At 33.4% G+C, this 22,181-nt stretch overlaps 1 protein-coding gene across 1 annotated transcript in view; it reads right to left on the bottom strand.

The window, feature by feature from the left end:
• The window catches only part of LOC128873618 (myosin-IIIb-like), a 33,832-nt gene extending 31,239 nt beyond the window's left edge, over window positions 1–2,593 (bottom strand). The window contains exon 1 of the mRNA XM_054117313.1: window positions 2,371–2,593. The gene's annotated coding sequence lies outside the window, so the exon portion shown is untranslated. The remainder of the gene's footprint in view (window positions 1–2,370) is intronic.
• Window positions 2,594–22,181: the final 19,588 nt, after the last annotated feature.

Genomic DNA, 22,181 nt, shown 5'->3' with positions numbered 1-22,181 from the left:
ACGAGAGATTAGATGTATCTTTGCTATTTTTAAATATATTCTAACACAAAAAATTATGTATCAAATTGGAAAAATGTACTGTCAGATATGTACTTAAATCTTCAGAAAAATTGTTATACTTTTACTACACCAATTACTGTAATCATTCCGAAATTTCTAATAACTGTAGATAAATTCCTTAAATGTGTAATTAAAATATCAGTAAGCAACGTTAAACATTAATGGGATCGTTGATACAATAAGGATACCAAAGTTAGATGGACAAAGATGGCACGAGGCAATGAATTTTATAGCTCGTACCACCGATACGCTATGTAATTATAGAATACGACTATAAGAACTTGTTGCTACTTCATTTTGTAAACATGTAGTTCAATCATTCATTATAAATATTACTAAAAAATTTTAAATTTATTAGAGCCGTGCAAGAAGTGCACTCGACATCATGGCTACAATTTCAGAACTCTGTCCAATCCATTCCATTAACACGAATAATTATTCAATCGATAATGGCATCAGTTTGATTGTTATTCAATTTTATTTTTACACCTATCGCGAGCTTGAGATATCCCAGTAATTTCCTCTGCCAACCGCAACGTCTCTTAAATATTTTTATGCTGCACGCCTCGTTATACGTGCAATTGCGTAAATCCTTTTCATTTAACTTTAATTGACGTGTTCAAGATTTGTCTAGCGTGCATAATGTTTTTCGAGAAGCAATTGGCACACTGTGACATTTAAATGGCTGCAATATTCAACGAGATCGTTACAAACATTAAAAACCAGTGATAAAACTTATTTTAAATAGAGTAAATACATACGAACCACGATATCAATTTTGATTTTCTCGTGATTATTTGTTTTCGAATCACGTGCTCCTGAAAATGGCTCATTTTATTACTCAACAAACCAGAACCCTAGCTTAATTGTTGCACAGATAGAACGGACCTCGTGTATAATGCATTAGTAGGAACTCACTGTATGTACACATGCCATAATAGACTTCGCGTTAGTTTAAGCAGATCACGTGCGATATGCTGGCCATCGCGGTAATTGCTCTAACGTTTCAATTGTTTCTTTTCATAAATACGTTACTATTTAAGGAAAAGCTTCAAGCAAGTCACTTTGAAATTTGCATTCTATAAATGTCAACGACTATGGCAACGGCTCAAAGATGCAGCTCGTTGCATATAGGAATGCAATCAGTTATTATGCTCTTAACAATTCTTGAGGTGTTCTTCAAAGGGGACTCCAAGATTTTTTTTTTTAATTAAACAGAAATGGGGTGGAATGTATTCGATGTTTTTATTTTTAATGAAGATATAAAGATTACAATTTTAAATGTGGGATCGTTTACACCAAGACCCTCAGGGGTATTTTGTTATTAAAAATAGAAATAAAATTGTAAAAACTCTTTTGGGAAAATCACGTATATCATAGGACGTTTATAGATCAATTTCAAACACTATAGATTATATTCACAGACAATTAAGATACTTATAGAAAATAATACATATACAGTCATTGAAATAAGATTATTTGAAATGTTATGTCAGATGTGTTCTGACATAACGACCTGTTGCGTATAAAATTAAAATGAGTTACAGCCGTTTTGAAAATCACTTTTAATATTAGGATGACGTGCATTTAAGAAAGCAATTAAAATCTTGATCTATCTACATTAAGAAATACGAGAAATTACTCTGTCATCGTTGTAATTGACCGTCCATAACGAATAACAAAGTCGAGTAAACGGTATTCAGATTAAAAAATAAAGACAAATGAAAATCCTTCAGCCGACGTCCTTCTTCGGCTCAACTTGTTCCAAGGTGAGCACCTGAGGGATTCGCATGTTTTCATCTTTATAAATAAATCTGGAGTCTTTTCTTTTGCACTAAGAAGACAATTTACCAAATGTTTACGAATAATAGTATACTACAGTTTCCTGTAATGTCAATACCAAATTTACAGGGTACGGTTATTTAAACCCAATCCGAATTTCACAAGGATAGTTACAGAAACTGTTTACATTATTTGTCAATCACATATGCCCAAACATACACCCAAATTCATTTTTGTCTAATCCTTCTGATTAATCCTCGCAGATCAATTTTCCATTTTGACCAGTCAATGATTTATACATTTCACAAGGAAAGTTACAAGTGAATAAACCACTCATTCGTTATCCATATAAACAAACAAGCGTACATTCAAATTCATATTTCTCTAATCTTTTTTATAAATCCTAGTAAGTCGACTTCCCTCATGGAAGCATCACTTAAATAATAAAAATCTGACAAGAAATTTCTGTAAATTTAGTTTTTAAATAGAATTAATGCAAAGTAATCGTGTTTTCAGGATATCGCTTACCCGGGCCATTGGGAGCAGTTCAATTAGAAAAAGACCAGGCTTCCTGCGGCTCGCGGGGAAGACTCACATGAACATGACCCGAGTGGGTACCGTCGATGGAACTCGAAACCAGTTGCGTGTCGATCGCAGGAAAACGAGCAGCTTAAAGTCCTCGGAGGTAAGTTCACAGCACTTCGCGACTGCGTGACTGTCTAACCGGTACTGTACGGTCCGAGACGATACAAAAAGGATCGGCGACTGAGGAGCAGGGCACGCGAATGCTGCCTCTGTCTTCGGCTGATGCCCGTGGAACACGGGAACCGCATCGGTGCCCCCTCTACTCGTACCTCCTTTCCTGCACGCCTCTTCGATGCTCCGTTACTCCTTCCGTGTAACGTCTTCAAGCCTTATCGGATTCATACGATGCTTATCCTGAAACGTTATCGGAAGTACAGTGGGTTAAAAGAGGCATGGTCACTTTTCAAATTATATCGTTCGGAATTTTATTTCTGATTGCGCGATAGTTCGTTTCGTGATTATTTCCATACCTGTGATCATTTTTGAAATAACATTGCTTAAGATGTTATGTCAAATAACACGTTATTTTGATTCATAGTTATTTTCATATTTGCGATCACAGTTATATTAGTCAAAATTATATTAAGTAAAATTGTTTATTGTGGGATGAATTCAAATTATTGGACGATCTATTGGACCTATTAAACTGAATTAAAATGAATTCTTTTTGTTGAGGATGATCTCTTTCGTTAAATTTGAAATAAAGTAAAAACGAACTAATTTGTTATTTGAAAAAGCTATTATTTCAAATGAATTTGTATATTTTTATTATCACTTTATGCAATTGATATGATATACTTTAGTGTCTCTTAACGCATACATACAACTGATAAAGGATCCTCCGAAGAGGGCATTAGGATTTTTTGTTTTAATAAAAGTGTCCGATTACAAAAATTCTAAAACCCATTTTGGAAAACCCTTTAAACTCTATCAGAACACTTAATAATAAACACTTAATTTGAAGAAGTATGAATGAAACCGAAAGTTTCGTAGTGAAAGCAGTATTGTAATTCAATTAGTTAATGTATAATTATTTGTATGGAGAAAGGAATGTGGTATCAGTCTGAATTAATAATATTTTAAATATATTTATGTTATATTCATAACTTGACTATTGATATCAAGAATTTATCAATTATATATTTTGATTTTAATCATTACTTTGATCATTACTATAATTAATACTTATTTATTAATAGTAAATTATTTACTGAGCAGGAAGATGGCAATTGCTAATTCTTTGAAACCTAAACGGTGATGAGTCTTTCCCCCTCACTTCTGTGTGTACAGATATTTCATATCCGAATAATAATCCAAGGTTTTTTAACTCAATGTAGCTCGAGGTAAGATTTTTGGGATATCAAAACAATGCGATAAAAAGGCAGATAGTAAAGAGTAACATAAAGCTGCGTAGTAAAACTCGGTTGGCCACTGAATTAAGATAAAGAAACATTTTTTATTGGGATTACTTACCGAATTTATCTACATTCCAATATTTGAACTCTTCAGTCCAAGTCAAGTATTAGCTTGTCCCGAAAGTTTCTTTCGTTTTATTAATAATTAATATATACACAATATTTTATGTTTTCTGTTACATTACTGAATTGTGTACGATTCATTTCGCTCCATTACTGTTACAGCATCAATGTCTAAGAAATTAGATTGTCTATTTATATAAATACTCCCACAGAAAATAATTGAATGCAACTCACGAAAGAAACTTTTGAGACAACCTAATACAATTCGTCGAACTGAACTCAAATATCCATTAAAGGCGCCTATTTGGCAATTTCAATTATCGAAAGAATTACAAAGATAATTATATCGAAATTCGACATTATAAAAATGTCTCTATATATTTAGCTATAGCATACCAAAACTTCGTAAGCATACAGCTATATTCCAAAATCAACCACAATCAGCAAAAAATGTAGAATACTTGCTCTTCTATTTGTCTTAAAAAAAAGGACAACTGTAGTCTAAATATACAAACACATTATTACTTATCTATTTAAATACTTAGATAGAAAATACTTAAACCTGAAATTACTGGAATAGTTCCAGGTCTACTTAAATCCGGAACGAGTTACATACAAATTCTACAGTTACGCAGATTTTCTTTTTATTTGAAGCCTGAGGAGTCTCTTATCGCGTTTCCTCGGTTGGCTGCTTCGTAACACATTTTGCTAATATTTTCCTGGTACTTAAATATTATCAACAGCAAAAATATTCTAGCCAGACGTTGATTTAAATATGACATTCTTATTCCACTCTAATTTTATATTCATTTTCTACAAATGTAAGTAGCCCGGATTCGATGCTTTTTTTCCAGTAGCATTCTCTATTGTCTGATTACATTTGCATAATTAATTCCATATTTAAAGTAATGAATGGGTTCGCGTTTCACAGTTTTACGTACCGTTACGCTTCTCACCGCTGCGTTTCCTCTACTTCTTTCCACACATTTTCCATAACTGTACAGCTCCATTACGCGTACTGTGTGAAAAAAAAAGCCAAAAGTTAATTAGATGTGCGTGACGAGGCATGCCATTAATCAAACGTGTAATATAACGTATATTTAATAATATCTTGTACTATCAAGTGTCTGACAACAATTACAGTTTTTATTATGCACTCGACGCATGACGTATGGGATTATTAAAGTCTAACGCTAGAAGTGCTCTCAGTCGTGTTTATGTACCTATTTTCAAGTCGGTACTTGTCAGTTTAAGCGTAACATTATTGCTCGAATGCAATTAAACTTTCTAATACGGTGATTTATTGACGAAAGTCACGGGACTGAATCACAATGATCAAAACTCTAGTTATTTAATACTTCACTTAAATTTGCAAAGGGACACAAAGATACTTGTATATTTACGTTTAGTTGTCTCAGTCTATAAAAAATAATATAAATATACAAATATGTAAAAGTTTTATATTAAATATTCTTAAGATAGAAAGGCTCATTATAAAGTCTGCACCATAAATAAATTTTCTAATACGATAATTCATTGAAGAAAGTTATTAGTAATGAATTGCATTTTATTATCTAATTCGTAACTATTTCTGAATATTAATAATATATTAATATCGAAGAAGTGAAAAGATGTGAAAATATTTTCATGTTTTAGTATTTTAACTATGTTCAAAATAAAAGGTTTATTATATATCTTTAATCACAATTATACTTTCTAATACGATGCTTCATTGACCAAAGTCATGGGTAGCAGATTACAAATAACGAAACTCTAGTTTCTTATCTGATATCGTGCAAGAATCTATGCTGAGACTTAAGACAAATTTCATGGAAATTCGTTTCACGATTTAACGCATCAGTGCGTTCTGTACAATTCATTCTTCTTAACAGATTCCGGATGGATATTCTGCCATTCTTCTCGCATTCTTTCCATTATTATGTTACGAACAGTGTGTTAGAGGAAGCGTGGAACGGTGAGTTTGATAAGCTAGATAACATTCCATCAGCTCAGTGACATACTCGAATATGAGGTTTAACCATGCGTGATAAACATTTACTACACCGACGTTCTCATAATGAATCGTTGATACACAATAGACAGATAATAGGAAATTGTATTCGGACACGCGAGTTTTCATTACATTTACACATGCATATATGTACATATATACCTATCTCACGTTCTATAATTGAAGATACGTGTAAACTCTTCAAATAAAACACTCAATCCTCAGTTTTAATCGACTTCGAGAAGGAGGAGATTACTCAATTCGACATGTACATGTTACATATCTTCAGAGACGAGTTTCTATTATTTTTTCACATATATAAATACCTATCGTATTTTCAGAAAAATGATTTTCTACGAATAATAAATGCCACGACATTTATTAAAAAATATTGCAAAACACCAACGCAAGATTTGCACATTACCTGTTCAGTTATTAAAGTCTTTTAATAAAAATTATGTCTACTATGTTTAAAAACAATAATATAAACCATATACAATACATATGTACATGTGCAATTCTACAAATTGTTTCGTCTTGAAAAATTGTGACGTCATTACACTAAATCTCATTAAGTCATACTTCTAATCTTCGTCACGGAGATTATGTCTTGGGCCAATTACACGTAACTTTACTGTACTGTGAATGGAAAGAGGACAATTTTGAAAAGCTGACTACTACGTATACTTCGAATACAAGAGAGTCTCCTAGATTCGTCGTTAAGGAAAGTGTGGACTGAACGATAAGGTTCTACATTGATTGAGAACTAAGTCATCATACTTTCTCCATGTCATCGCTGTAATTAACATTAGATACTTTGTTTAGAGTCAACTACATAGTACATAGTACATGGATTTAGTAGAAGATTCTACCGGTTGCTAGCGGCAAAGCTTTGACGTCGCAATGAAAATTTGTCTTAGTCATTAAGATACCAGACATTATTATAAATCATTGTAGAGAAATGGAATGACGTCTAGTTTTCAGAATGAACATCTGGAAATCGTTTTCAATATACAAATATTTTTGTATCTGATTCTCAGGTCTGTAAAATGAAATTTGATTTACTATAATATTATGGTAAAGTTTTGCTATGGTAAAGGCATCGTTATTCGGTTTCACAAATTTTTAAATATTAATTAATATAAGATAACACAGTATTGAAAATCGTGGAGGAAGATAAGCCTTTATCAACATTTTATTTATTAATAGACTATATTGCTATGAATGTTCATTTGAGCAGACGATGGATATTCTAAATGGATTAGTTAATAAAATAGTTAAAAAGCTAATAATGACAAAAGCTCTAATTTGATAGAAAATAGAAACGGGAAGACGTTAAAAAGAAAATAATTTATTGAACAAATGGGAACGTTTCTAACAGACATCTATGCGCTTAAAAATGAACATTGTGCATCAGAACTAGTTTTGTGTCGATATTTCAGTTCGCTCGACGATTAGCAAAAGAGCAACATTATTTTTTGTACTTTTACTGCATTTAAATTTTCAAAGGAAAACAAAGATCAATATATACTTGTAAATAAATTTTATTTTCCAATTCGTGGTCTTTTTTAAAAATTAAAAATATATTATTTCCGAAGATCATTGCTCTGAAAATATTTTAAAGTTTTAGTATTTTAAACAATGTTTAGATATTATTAAATCGTATTTAAATTGGCGTTCTAGATCTGTGCAATTGTTTTGTATAATAATATTGTTTTCATTTATAAATACTGGATTTTTATACTTAAATATTTTTTTTTTTATATTCACCACGAAATATCAGGGGGGTTTAGTATTGATTTAGTACTTCCTCCATCGCTGAATACCATTACTTTCAAATAGATGGAGTAACGTGTCCTATAAAACTCTCCTCGTTTCTAGGAATCTATTTTATCAGTACACAAATGATCGAAGTAAATAATAGAATACTTTTTCCATATTCAGAACTCTAGAATTAATCTAAATTTTTTTATTAATATCCTGGAATGCCGTATATTTTAGTTCATATTCATATAGAAATTTTAAGATGAAACCAATTAAGGTATACGCATTCTGAAAGTAATAATTGCCGAGATTGGACACTATTGGATAACTTCTTGTAGCCATCAAACTAGAAATATATCAAAATAGTATTTGACTTAAAAGAAAAAGTCTTATAGATTTTCAGTACATTTAATCCTGACAAAATTAGTTTCTTCATCAAACTAAGCTTTTTATAATGTGTTTGGTAAGGAGAATATGTTTTTAAGTCCAAACACTTTTTTACACAACCTGTATGTCTACAAATCACATACAACCAAATGCATTTGTATTCGAAGAAACAAACTACTGAAATCCACTGCGTTTCATCAGACCTCTCGTCCATCAGGACTATGCAAATGACAAGCTAATTTGACAATAATCGTCAAGGGTGGATGAACATTCGTGGTACACTATCGTATTATGACGTACTGAAAGCGTTTAATCACTGCAGATAATTGTTTTTGAATACGTCTGTAAATTTAGTTGCTTATCCTTCAACCATAATGCATACTTAATTTCGAAGGTTATATATGATAGAATAATAAAAGGTAAAAAATTATTTTCTTTGTTCAAAAGACAGCTCATCAATGTATCGTGTGTATATCAAATCATGAAGCTAGATTAACATAATTTTTTAAGACTATTTATAGCATCGCTAAATATTAAATAAATAAATATTACTTGTATTAGCGTTATCCAGTTTTCCCTTTGGATACAAGAAATTGAAAGACTATTTTTACTTTTGTCTATCGATTCATATCATATTTGCTGACAAACATCTGCCTTTGTTTGACTTACGTTAGGCCATAGATAAGCATGGAAAGGTACCATATGCTGTATAGATCAGTTTTTTCGCTAGTGCATGTATTAAGTATAAAAAATGAAAAATTCTGGGCTGATCTTAGCAGAATGTAAATATATTAAATGGATCACAATTATTTATATGTATTCCGTCATTATTTTAGAAATACTTTATCGAGATGCATTACGTTCAACTTAGGACGAAGTTTTGACAAATAAAGTCAAATATGTAGATTTGTAAAAAGGACAATATTTTTCATCGTGCTAAATGCATATACATATATATTAGTTTTTAGTAAATTTATCCAAATATTATGAATATATGGATATCTGTACAATAATAATATTATGAATATTCGAATAAATACTTTAGGAGTATACCATATTTGATAAACAATCTAATACCAAATCCATTCAAAAATTAAATACATTAATTTAATTCTCTTTAAATCGATGAACATAAAAATTCATTCATCCGTGAATTCTATCTCGAAACGCTATCATTCGCCCAGTTTATATTTCGTATACAAACATCATCGAATGCTCAACGTACATACCGAATTTCGCGACACCATTGAACCAAACCACTTTAGAAATAAAATTCTGATCTGGTCGCGTCGTCCTCTATTCCCGCATCCGTCCAACAGTCATCATTCGAATTACAAATTTATCGATCAGAAGGTCCGAACGTGTAATCATCAGCTGCTCGCTCGACCCTCCCCTCCACCCGAACACCCTTTGCATAAATTGAAGAATCTTTACACTGGGGGGTTCAACGGAATCGGTTGATCCCGCAGAAACGATAAATTTCGCTTAGCGAGTAGTGACAAACTTCTAATTTCTCTGCAGGGCATCGTCAGTCGTGCGTCACTCTTGATCTCACGAGTTCGCATTAGCAAAGCAATAAGTTGACCACCCGTGGTTACGCAATCGATCTGGACGACGCGGGTCGTCCGAGCGTCCTTTCTCGTCGACGTCCTTTCAAAGACAACTCGATTTTCGTGCTTTATTAATAATTATTGCTATCTCCATCTTATATATGTTACGACAGGGGCTACGCCGTGGAAACGTCTGTTACCTGGAATGTTCTTTTACTCGAATGCTTTATTATAAAGCATTCTGATAATTACCAAACGGTTTTATTATAGCGAGGTAGGTTTCTGTGACGTAATCCCTTCTCTTATTAAAAGATTCTTTCATAATAGATAAAATTAAATTTAAAAATAATTTAGAGCTGAGCTGATGTTATTTCTGCGTTTTGATGAGCTTTATTTGAGTCCTTTGTCTTCAGGAAAACGTATCCACGATGGACTTTGCATTTAATTTTAAATTGTTTAATGCAAAGCACAGTTTAGGTAGATATTCGTGACGTGGATCGGAGAATGGGGTTGAAATGTCTAAACGATTTTTATACTGTTCTAGATAGACAAAGTAAAACGATTACAATGTGGACAAATAATTATTAAGTCGTCGTTGTAATCCTTAGTGTAAAGTCTTCTACTTAATTTTTGGGAAGTGACAAATAATTTTAATGTATAGAAAATAGTTTTCTAATTAATAACAGTAAGTTAACTAAGTAGCAGTAGATTAGAATCTAAATTGGAATTTGAAACTAATAGGAATAATAGTTGGCATTAGACTTCCTTTGAGCTGATGCACCGCTGATGTCTCCGCGTTTCGACGATTATTATAGCAAGAGATCTTAGTATCTATTATCATACTTGTCAAGCATTAGTAATGATTCCCTAGTACTCAGGAATAAATCTCTAACGATTAATTTCATCTTCCTAACGAGCGGTTTCAGTCTTTGGACGGTACAAGTTGGATTATTGATAATGCTCGATATCCACGCATAGATATCCCGTATTTCCGTTTTAATACTTAAGACGACAAACCGATGTCAAATTGATCCAATATTTTAACAAGGATACGGTAATAAATGGTAAACAGTGCATAGCTTGTTAAGTTAATATGTGAACAGGATAGTAGTGTGATTTACTCGTTGAGTCAACATTCAGTGATAAACATGTTTGATGTTTAACAATGATCATTGTCAACCAATATTACATTAGTAGCATACGGTTACTTCAGTCAAACTTATTGGAATGATTAATCCCCCAGTGATTCGTGAAAACAGCGTTTAATCACTCCCAACTCGGATCATGTCATGCAACATGGAATCTGGTAAAATTAAACGAGGATAATGTTATCATTCTTTGCTTAGGAGTTTAAATAATAAAATAGTTCTTTTCTTTTAAATATTGTGTATCTCGTATTTTTGTTATCGCGTAAAAATAATATTTAAATTTTAGAATCTGTATTAAGTATTACGTATGTAACTCGAATTCTGCAAAAGTAGCTTCTTTGGAATTGATTATTTTCAATTAGTCATCATTAATATAAAAAAAGAAACCAATAATAAGTAAACCAATTACCAATATTGAAAGAAAACACAAAATTAATAAATAAGAACTCGCCAATATCCAGTCGAATTTTTATTTATTTTCATTTTTTCTTCAAGTTCCTTTGCAGTAAATTTAACATTACAATTTGAAAGTCCAATGAGAAATTAGGATAAAAGCAATGAAATTGTAACGTAAGCCATGTTTGAATTAAAAATTACAATTTAAATGGCAAGTGATCTCCCTACTTAATTCTTAACGAGAATTAATGATGTAACAAGAGTTTGACGTTCTCATTATTTATTGGATCTGGAAATTTCAGGTTCGTTTGTCCTAGTTTATCGAATAACTTGCAAGCTACTATTTATTATCGCTTTCGGAAGTATAAATAAGCGAAGGGGCACGCTGCGGGTTTGAAACGGTATATTTTAAGGGCTTCGATGAACTAATATCTCGGAGTGACGCGTCAAATCGTCGGGGGGTAAATTAAAGTGAAGTCTTAATTGAAATGCCATACACAGTATATGTACGTCATTACAAGTCAGTAACATGATCCGTTTGAGACAGTTGCGGCGCCAAGAGCTTGTCTCGTAAAAATGTAATTGTAGTTAATTTAGTTGGGAAATAATGAATTAACTTACTATTTACGTCTTCGTAGATGAATATCTTCAATATTCTCATATAAAGTTAACAGATATTTATAATAAATATCAAATATTGGGCATAGCTTACTAAACTGTTATAGAGTTTAGAAATATAGAATTTATCTGTAGCGTTAAATTATATTCTCTGCATTACCAGTGTTAAACAGATGAATTCATTTATGCATTTTCTTGCCATACGACAGGTATTTAGAATTATTAAAGAAAATATCACTGGTATGTCCATGTCTGTAAATAGATATAAATGTTCTCTAGCAGTTTCAAAATGACATCAGAAATCAGGTATAAGAATCACTATAAAACACAAATAGACATAAATAAATAAAAGAAATCCGTATATGAATGTTTCGAAATAATTTAAGCTATGAACCAAAAACCAAGCGACATAATTTTGAATATTATAGACGTCATAATATTATCTACAAACTTTTATTTAAATTATGAATTTTCTAATATGCGTTCAAAATAAAAACAAATATTCTTTTTTGAAAAAGATATTTGATGAGTAAAATTGGACACTCAGATGTCATCGATGACCCAACCGTCTCGAACAAGGGGTTAAGAAGAAATAATTGGACATAAATCCATCTGTGGCGATTCGACGTGGTCATTACGCGAGCAGAAGCGTGGCTTGCCTCAAGTGCACCGCAAATATAGGCCGCGTACGCAACCGCACCTACTAAATATTACCTGGGGTATGCCTGAAATATGCCAGTGATGATAAATAGGACGCGATAAGTGGCGAGTAACCCGTAGGCGGTAGTGGACATATCCGTTGGGGAGGTCACGGAAATTCGAAGACTTAATATGGTTTGAGTAGACATACGCTGCGAACGAAATAATGATGACGTTCCCTTTGTTTGTGGTATCGATATGTCTGTCTCGACAGTATTTTGCTTTTCGTTTCATTTATGGTTGTCATAGACAGTGATTGAATACCGAGTGACATAATGAATATTAGGTTACCGCGTAAATTCTGAGTGAAAATCTTGTAGTTCCCAAGCAACCCTCTGTACAAACATTCATTAGGGAGCATAAAGAAAGATCGGATGAATGTACTTCTTTTTTTATTCATTCGAATAATCAATGATATTTTTTTTTTACCAATATCTTGTGACTTTTATATTTAAACTACATTTTATTTATTGTAACTTTTATTTCAATTTCATTTTTGACACCTTTCCCGTAACTTTTAGGGAAAATGATGAAGATGTTTTTTTGCTCTATGGGTGTCGCTATTATAAACGATCCTGCATGAAATTTTCGTTTCCAAGCAGAAACGATTTAATCAAGCAAAAAGAAAGAAGAAGCAAAAAGATTGCAATCAATGGTAGACGATATCGTCGTTAAAAAATGATAATTTCCATTCTTTGATCTCGATTGGCCCGCAAATAATACCCCAATTTCCTCGTGCCGTCGAATATACACCCAGCTTGATCCTCGATTTGTGGGGTGCTTCAATCGTCAGCAATGAATGGTTAAAAACCACAAAGCGTCCCAACGAGTCCACCTTATCTTCTTCGTCGAATCTCGACAACCTTTTCAGATGCTCGTTTTCTCGATTCGTTTCTCTTCCCCTTTCCAACCTCTAACCACGTGCCAAAGGACGGGAAAGAAACTTCGGGTCTTTTTCCCTTTCATCTTTCCAGAGGGAGCGAACTGTCTCCGCGTCGACACGCATGACACATAATTGATATTTACAAGGTGGAACTTCTCAAACAACTGTATTGTAGTCGTCCTTATTATTTCACCGCCTGATAAAGTGGCCAAATAAACCAGTTGGGTAGATAACGGTTCGTGTGATATTATTTTGTTTATACGTTTAATTCAACGTCTCCAGGTTGCAGGAAAAGAGTAGACAAGATTCTCCTCACACCTCTCATCCACGAATTTCATTTTGTACTTGATGAAAGGAGTAATTTCATTGCTATTTATATATTTACTTGTTAATTGGTAGAAGAGATGGTAAAAATGTATGAATTATTTATTTTGATTTCGAGATATCGAATTATAGAATTCAAATTTGGAAAAAGTATTCTGGAAATGATATAGTAGAGTTGTTATGACAGAATCATTGTATCGCAAGTCCCTTAGATCGTCTTCCAAATATCTGGGAAGAATTAATTAAATTACATCATTGTGTCGAAGAAGTTACACTTCAACGCACCCACTCAATTTTATCGTTTTGGAAGGAACATAACATTCGTTCGAGCCCTTCTGGTCCATTCTTCGCAACAAACGTCAGCTGCAGCTCTCTGAACAACCCCCGACTATATTTCATTTTCACTGTAACATTGTTAGTTGCGTAACTTTTTCTGTAGACACTTCGTATCCCTGATTCCTCCATTCTTCCACCTCTTTTCTTGTCGTTAACCCCCCTTCGAGCAACACTAACCGAAATGTCATGTTCAGAGGAACATCTGCATTATCGCAACATCTTCCTCGCTGAATCCTAGCGTGTTTGTTATATCGGGACACATTGTATCGACAAGACGAGAAGCTGTGTCAGTGGATCGCTTCGCGATAACGTTTCCTATTTTTGGCTCCCTTTTCGTCAAACCATAATGGGGAACGTAATTTATTAACATTATTTCCCTCTCAAGTTTCACATTACATATGGTTTGCGAGTTCGAGGATATTTTTCCTTATTTTTCTTCTATTTCAAACTTATATTCTGAAGGTATCAAGTTTTGAATTTTTCTCAATTATAAATATTCTTGCAGGTTTTAAAATGCTTGTTTTTTTAAATATTTATTTCGCAATATATAGTTCCTGTTTGTACAATTATAGTGTTCTTTTACGAATCAATTTTAAATTTTCTTTTAGCCGCCATTGTATTAATATTACATTTGTCAGAATTGAAGACATAGCAATATTTTTGACATAATCACTATTTCTCTTCCCCAGATACCATAAGTTCATCCAATTCAGCCTTATTCAAATTCAAGTAGTATCTGAAATGATTCTAGAACTCCTCCTTGGAAAATTAATCCTAGGATTAAACGCTTCTGTATAATAAATACAATTAAAAGTTAAACTAGGGCCTTCCAGGAGGGACGAGAAAATGCAAATATCATAGTCAGATATTAGTTACGTGTTAAACGAACCGTGTGTTCGTCCTTATCATTCATCACGTTGACTGAAATATCTCTGAGCAAATCGTTTCCATTGAGTAAGAACAATGTAGTTTCCGGTATACAGTTTTGCCAGAGTGTTAATGCTGTTTAACGTTACATTTAACAGGATTATTACGTAATAACGTGTATTGTACCGTGTTACTTCGAAATATATAAATATGCATTGGCTTATGAGGGTCGAATGCACGTGCGGCTCACCCGTGTTAGAGTCGAATCATTATGCTAACGAGTACATCGTGTTTTCGTTGACGCATGTGGGCCTCTCGTCTGTGCACATACGTAAGCATATATGCACATTCGCAGGAGGAAAAAGCAGAATACTTTGCCTGACTTTAACTATCATTACACGAATATTGATAAATTTTCTGAACAGTTCTTGACATTCCTGTCAGTAGTTGTTAAATGTATCGTAGAAGAAAAATACTGGGACTTTAGAGTAGAGCAACTTTGTTGATATTTAATAAGACTGTTCAATTCGACTATTTGCGTTTGTGGTCTTTGTTAAACTAACTTTTGAAAGCACCGAATCCGCAGATAATAATAGAAATTCAGAAAAGAAGGAAATTCATTAATAGTACTATTATTTAAAATAAAATACTTCAGTATAAAAGTATAGCTGTATTAGATAATGAGAAAAATTGAATTTACACATTGATTTGCTTATGTTTATAATAATTTTTAACGAGATATTGCTGAATTGCGAATGTTACAATGTCTCTACACGAGTCAAATTATATTATACTTAGCACGCTTAATTTTAGTAATATTATTGCAGTTTAGCATTTTTGACTGATTTTATTTATTTAATGCTTCTTATTCAATACTTTAATATTATAAATTTCATGCAAAATCGAGGTTTACGCTCAAGTATCATAAAACATAAGTACTGACGCTTAGATTTCAATTCATACCGAATATCAAAACGTCTTCACGCGTAACTGCAACTATATAAGTGGTTGCAGAAGTTCGACTACAGCTTGCATACACGGATAACAGCGTGCAACGAACTGCACAGTAAAGCATCGTTTGTCGAGCCATTAGACAGACGTGCACGCCACTATTTCTGTAGTTTAATTTACTGTGCAATTTTTACGGTTTACCTGTTTCACGCTCCGATGATGGTTTTTTTTTTAAACTGTGCCATTATTCTGTATTTGTAACAGGTAATTCATGCACGCTTTAGTTTCAGTAGTTATCCTTCCAAGTGATAAAATAATGATCAATCGTGCTTGCCAACAAACCCTTCGCAATGTTGAAGTATTTCGTCTCTGATTCGAATGACTTTAATCTTGAATCCCCGGGCTTGTTAAAAGTATGTTAGGCGTATAAATAAAAAATAAAAATATAATCATTAAACATGTTCTTTACAATGCTTATAAAGAAATATAATTGCAAGAAGTGTTGCAATTTAACTAATCGTAAAAAAATTATATATTACGAAGAGCAATGGTAAATAAAGACGAGAAAAAGATTAAAATTCATAAATTCTTTTGTCGAATAACTATTGCGTAGATTCGAAACAAGTAATTAATTAAATCGTGTAAATTTTAATTGGATCACAGTTTCGAAATGACGTCAAAAGCAACGGTGCTACACAATACACAAGTGTTATGCAAAAAAGTGAATAATTTGCTGTGTTCGAAATACAATTCTGTATCAAGAGCTCTTCAGATGTATTTTGAACTAATTTTACCCATGTCGATTTATTATTCTTCATTACTGCGCATTGTACGTAATGAATTCAATTAGTCCAGCAATACACGAAATTTACGGTAAAAATTATTTGTCAATTACATATTCATCGAAACACATTAAAGTATTATTACAGTTTATAATTGATACTCGTTGCAATTTTATGTAAACAACTTTTTTAAAAATACGTAAATTGAATGGATTGCAATAAATATTGAATGTAAATTAATAGACTAAATATTTTATATTTCACGAAACTTTTTTTTATTTTTGATGATATTATCATGTTTATATCATATACATTACATATGTATATGTATATGTGTGTGTGTGTGTGTGTGTTTATATATATGACATACATATTTATACAATGAAAGAAGTTCTAAAAAGTTATTTGGCAGCAAATAATTCTCTCGAAAAGAAAAATTAGGCTGCTTATTATTTTTATCAATGCCAACAATCTGTTTATAATAAGTTATTTCAAGTAAATTTATACATTTACGAAATTATCCTTTAGAAAAATTGACGTCAATTTAATTAGTATTTTATTTTGTATATATCCCATTCATTTATTCCTCAGTGCAACTCTAGGTGCATCGGAGTAAATCCAAGACGTAATAAGCTTAATTTTATTTCCGCGTCACTCGACGTGTATCTATCACCCGAGGATAGTCGATCCTCCGAAGTCGATTCTTCGAAGAATCTCCATAAAAATAAATTACTGGATCTTTCAGTTTAGAAGCAGGGTGTTGCGCGACGAGTGAAAATCGATGTTCATTAGCAAGCACCGTGAGCGACTTGCTCGACAACGCGACATAACGATGGGGGCATTCGACGTCGAGAGCTTATGAGAATAAATATCTCCAAGATCCGCGAGAAGGACAGCGAAAAGGGAGTGAAAAAGTTGTTAAAAAGAAATCAGCGAAAGAATGAGGAGGAAGGCAAGAAAGAGTCCCGATGTCAAGCTGAAAGTAATGTTCTCTAACGAAAAGGAACTGGCTGACGTTCATCCGCATGAAAGTGCCAGATCGACTCGCTGAGAAGGGAAATCCCGAAAGCCGGGAACGAAAGGTGCCACGTACATCAAAAAATAAACCAGCAGGGCTGAAAAGGCATCCGGAGGGACGGAGGGGAGGATGAATATTTCCTGATGGGTCGGCCGGCACCGGGCTTCGTCATAGGATTTGCATAATTTCCAAATCTGCACCGACGGAACGACGATGAAAACTACGCGAACCGGCACGGCACACGCGCGTATACAAGCGTGGAAACGCGCGTTCCGATGGGGTGGGGTTCAGGGGGTGGAAGGGGTTAGTCTGCGATCGCGTAGAAGATTTTCAACCCCGTCTGTTCGCCTCTGCGAGAGGGAACGGGTAGACGTCAGTAACGGGAAGATATTGCGGTTTAAACGGCTGGAAAATTGTCCAAACTGCCGTGCCGCATAATTTTGACGTGACTTAACGGCACTCAACTTGACGCTTTGGCCTTTGCTAATGCATGCGACGTGTTTTACCGGGCATTTCAGGGATGGAGAGGGAGCTTGGGATGCGCCACGGTGCGAGCGGGGAATTTTATTTGTAATGTTGGTGTCCACGTCGGACTCGATTATGCACGTTTCGTTGCGATATTAACGAATTAATTCGAATGCTTAAGCAAGGTAATCAACCGCGTTAAACGCCGGTATGAAGAGTTTTCATTTTGCATAGAGATGTACTCTTTTCCCCTTTAAGGTGGGAACATCAAATATGCATTAGTTTATACTTGGAGATCGACGCCGTTGGTGACAGGAGGAGCAATTAAGTTTCTTGAATAATTTTTCTTTATTCATAACGCATGCTTTTCGGCGTTGCAAGCACGATGTAATATTCATCGACGTTGTAAACAGTCTTGTGGCCATCGGTTCCGTCCTCTGAGATCGTTCTCAGGAGTGGTAAATGTTTGATGACTATTTGTCAAGACAAAAATGTACATGGTTAAGTTTTCTAAAATTAATTACCATGAAATATCTATGTTGATATTTGTGATACGAGGATATGTCACATGAGAGAAATGTTAGGTTCATAGGGGAACGTACTATAATAGATAGAAAAATTATTTCAAGTTTATTGGCGTTTTTTTTTTTTAAATAGGATTTAGTGTTTTCACTGTTGTAATATTGAAGTTCATGAAAAAACAAATTCAAGCGTGTGTAATATAATAATCATCGCATGACCTTTCGAGGAATTATTTTTATAGAATCGTACTATAACGTACACAAGCAATTAAATGTTTATACTTTTAATATCAATTATATATTTTATTGAATGATCATATAATCATCACTCGCGATGAATATAAATAAAAGTCGATTTTGTCCACTGTTTGGAAAATAATTTACGAATGATCGACGTTTATAAATTGCATTATTAGATTAAAAAATATAAAATACACTATTAATTGTTTTTAATTACTCCGTTAGATTGAGCACATCGAAATAAAAGTAATTGTAGGTAGACTGCATAATGAATAACATGATAAATACAGCAAATAACATATACTTAGTTTTTGTTGAATTTACGTAACAATTGAATTCATTCTTGCACAAAGCCGATATAACGAACCCTAAAATTGATATAATTTTCCGAGTTGATACATGATTCGATGTTATGGAATTTAATAGCTTGTGTTAAAACTTCTAACAGGTCCAATCATTTTGAATTTAATTTTCCATTCCTGCTTCGCGCAGACAGCTAATATTTCAAAGCAGAAGTAATTACTATTGTTCAGCGTCGAATGTAGGTTTCTTTTCTCAATCCGAACGGTCTACGGCACTTCTCGCTTACTTCAATTTCAATATGAACGATCGGTTAAAAGTTGCGAAGCCTCTTGTTTTCATTAATCAAGGGAGTTCAACCCGAAACACTTTATGAGCTTCTTCGTATACACTGAATAATTGGATGAGACAAACGTTTACATCATAGTAAATTTGATTGAGAGTTGCTTTTTCGCAACTCGACTATGCTTCGCCATTCGCTCGGATAATTTTACTTGTTAGTTAATTTGTTTTATTTATCCTATTTATAACGATATTTCTTCAAAATGAGGCAGTATAACTGATTTTTCAAGGCAAAGGGAGGCGCAGTATTAAAATAAAAAATTGAATGAAAAACAATATTCAGAACGCAGTATGATATATGTAATATTTATTATATTAATTCTTCTTCTATTATCTGGCTTCAATAAATTTATTATTTTTGTATTCTTTCGACTCGAAGCAACAGTCGATCAACATCACGATTGAAAAAATCGCACGGTTTTTTGTTTCGAGGGTCGATTTTCAATTTTTATTCCCCATCTGTCTTTTTGTAGAGCTCTCTATAGTAAATTCTTCGATGGACTTTTCGTGCGCGACGTACGGAAAATAGATAGGATTCATTGTGCGTTGTTTGATCTCGTGATCTCCGCGTGCCAATCCTATAATTTTATCGGATCCCCATTTTACGACTATGTGTAACCGTGTGACACCAGCGTGAGATTGTTACCCTGGATACGAGATTGACACGTTTTACTGTTTCACATGCGAGTATAAGCGATATACCTTTAACTCTTTGGGGTTTAGATGGATTAAAAATTGTTTCATCTTCTGCTTAGCTTTCTGTGCGAGGTGGAATACTTATTTAAATTTAATATGCATAAGAATAAGTAAATCATTTTATAATAAAAAAAAACATGTTATTTCATTTTATTTCATTTATTAGAGATTCTTTAAATTTTATTTTTATGTTTTATATTATTTCTACGCTGAATAATTAATGGGACTGTATTCTGTGCAACTTGAGTTTTACTTTTAATTTAAATTATGTGACTGAAAGAGTTCAGTTATAACCAGGCATAGTTCCGGTTTTGATTTTATCTTCTGCGTAATTTTTTTGCATTCTTATATCTATTTATCAATCATAACAACTTTCACTAAATCTGTTTTTGTGAACGAGTAAAAGTTTATGAAAAACTCTGTAAAATACCCTTTGGTAATAAACCCTTTCTTTTTTCATGTTTCGTAAACAAATTTTGTTATGAAATATCGGAACAAATTTCTGAATTTACATAGGTTCATGCTTTCAAGTGCAAGTTTCGAGTACGAACCATAGGAAAATTAGGGTCAGATTAAATAGAAGCTTATCAGAATACCTATTCAGTCGACTAAACAATCCCAGTAAATCTCTACAGTTTTCAATCATTGCCTGTTGCTCGAATAAAATATCCGTCCCACCTCTTAATCTTATTACCTATAGCAACGTAATTCTTTCCTCGTTCGCATTTGCCAAAATCCAGTCTGGCGTGGTGAATGAGTGCAGAAACGCGTAAGCAGAGATGCAAATCAGTCCTTTTGTAGTCGCTAACGATGAAGCGGAGCGCTTAGATTCCACCCGTGCCGTCCAGCCGACAGCCAGCCGTGAGTTCTTGGTTCTAACGAAAATTGGCGATAATTGGCCAGAAAATGAACGTTTGTGGTGGATTAAAAGGGGGTGTACCGCACAACAAGCAGACGGGCTACGGCTATGTATGCCTCGCGTTCCTGCGGTATCATAAAACCAGTCCACGGTCTGTAATTTGTAATGAATACAGCTCTAACTAGCCCTCACCCCCTTTCATTGGTTGACAAATCACGCTCCTGCAGCACCGAAGTACGCGTGTATACCTGGCCGCGCGGCAATGTGTGAGAATTTGTGCACCGGACCCTCTGTGAAGCGCCTAAATCATGCGACAGAGTCGTACGTGACGTCTGCTTATCAAATGTTCAAATGCTATACGATCGACTCACGATCTCGATCTGATAATTGGATTATACGTGCTATAATATTCGGAAAGACGGGATTTTCCATTCGAACCTATAACTCTTACGCAAACATTTAAAAAGGGAGACTTCTTTGGATTAAAGAAAGTAATAATATATTTCGTATGGTAATTAATGATTTTGTATTTGGGAATAAATGTCTCGAAAGGTGACAAAATATTTTGGTGTATATATAATTTTACAAATTCAATTTATAGTTGATAATTTATTATTTTTCTACCATTTTAGTAGATACCATAGTCGCATGAATAGACATTTAAAAAAAATTTGATTTTTCTTTGTTTTAAACAAATGGTGAAATATCATGGTTACCTATTCTCAGAATATTAATAATAAAATTGCAATGATACGTACAGTTAAATACATTCATTTACTATTATACAATTCATAGTTTTTGTTTCATATTTATCGAAAAGAAATTTAGAACGAAACAAATATAAAAGAGTAATTTTATCATTACTCAATATTATGCACTTAGCTCTGTTTGAATATTCCTTTTTATTTCTGGAAAAGAAATCCCCGAAAACCCATCATTTCTCGGCTTCCCCAAATCAAAACACCCTCTTAATGGGGTTGTGTGGACGCTGTTAACGAAAATTACGACGAGCACGTGTAATTAAGTAATATCAGTTTTCAATGCCTCAATCGCTTTGGTAATAAGGTGTTCTGTGTTATGCCACGTATACCGTCCATGGGTGTTGTCGAGATTCCATCA

The sequence above is a fragment of the Hylaeus volcanicus genome, chromosome 3, assembly GCF_026283585.1.
Source record: "Hylaeus volcanicus isolate JK05 chromosome 3, UHH_iyHylVolc1.0_haploid, whole genome shotgun sequence".
Classification (NCBI taxonomy): Eukaryota; Metazoa; Arthropoda; class Insecta; order Hymenoptera; family Colletidae; genus Hylaeus; species Hylaeus volcanicus.
This window is presented reverse-complemented; position numbering and strand designations above follow the sequence as displayed.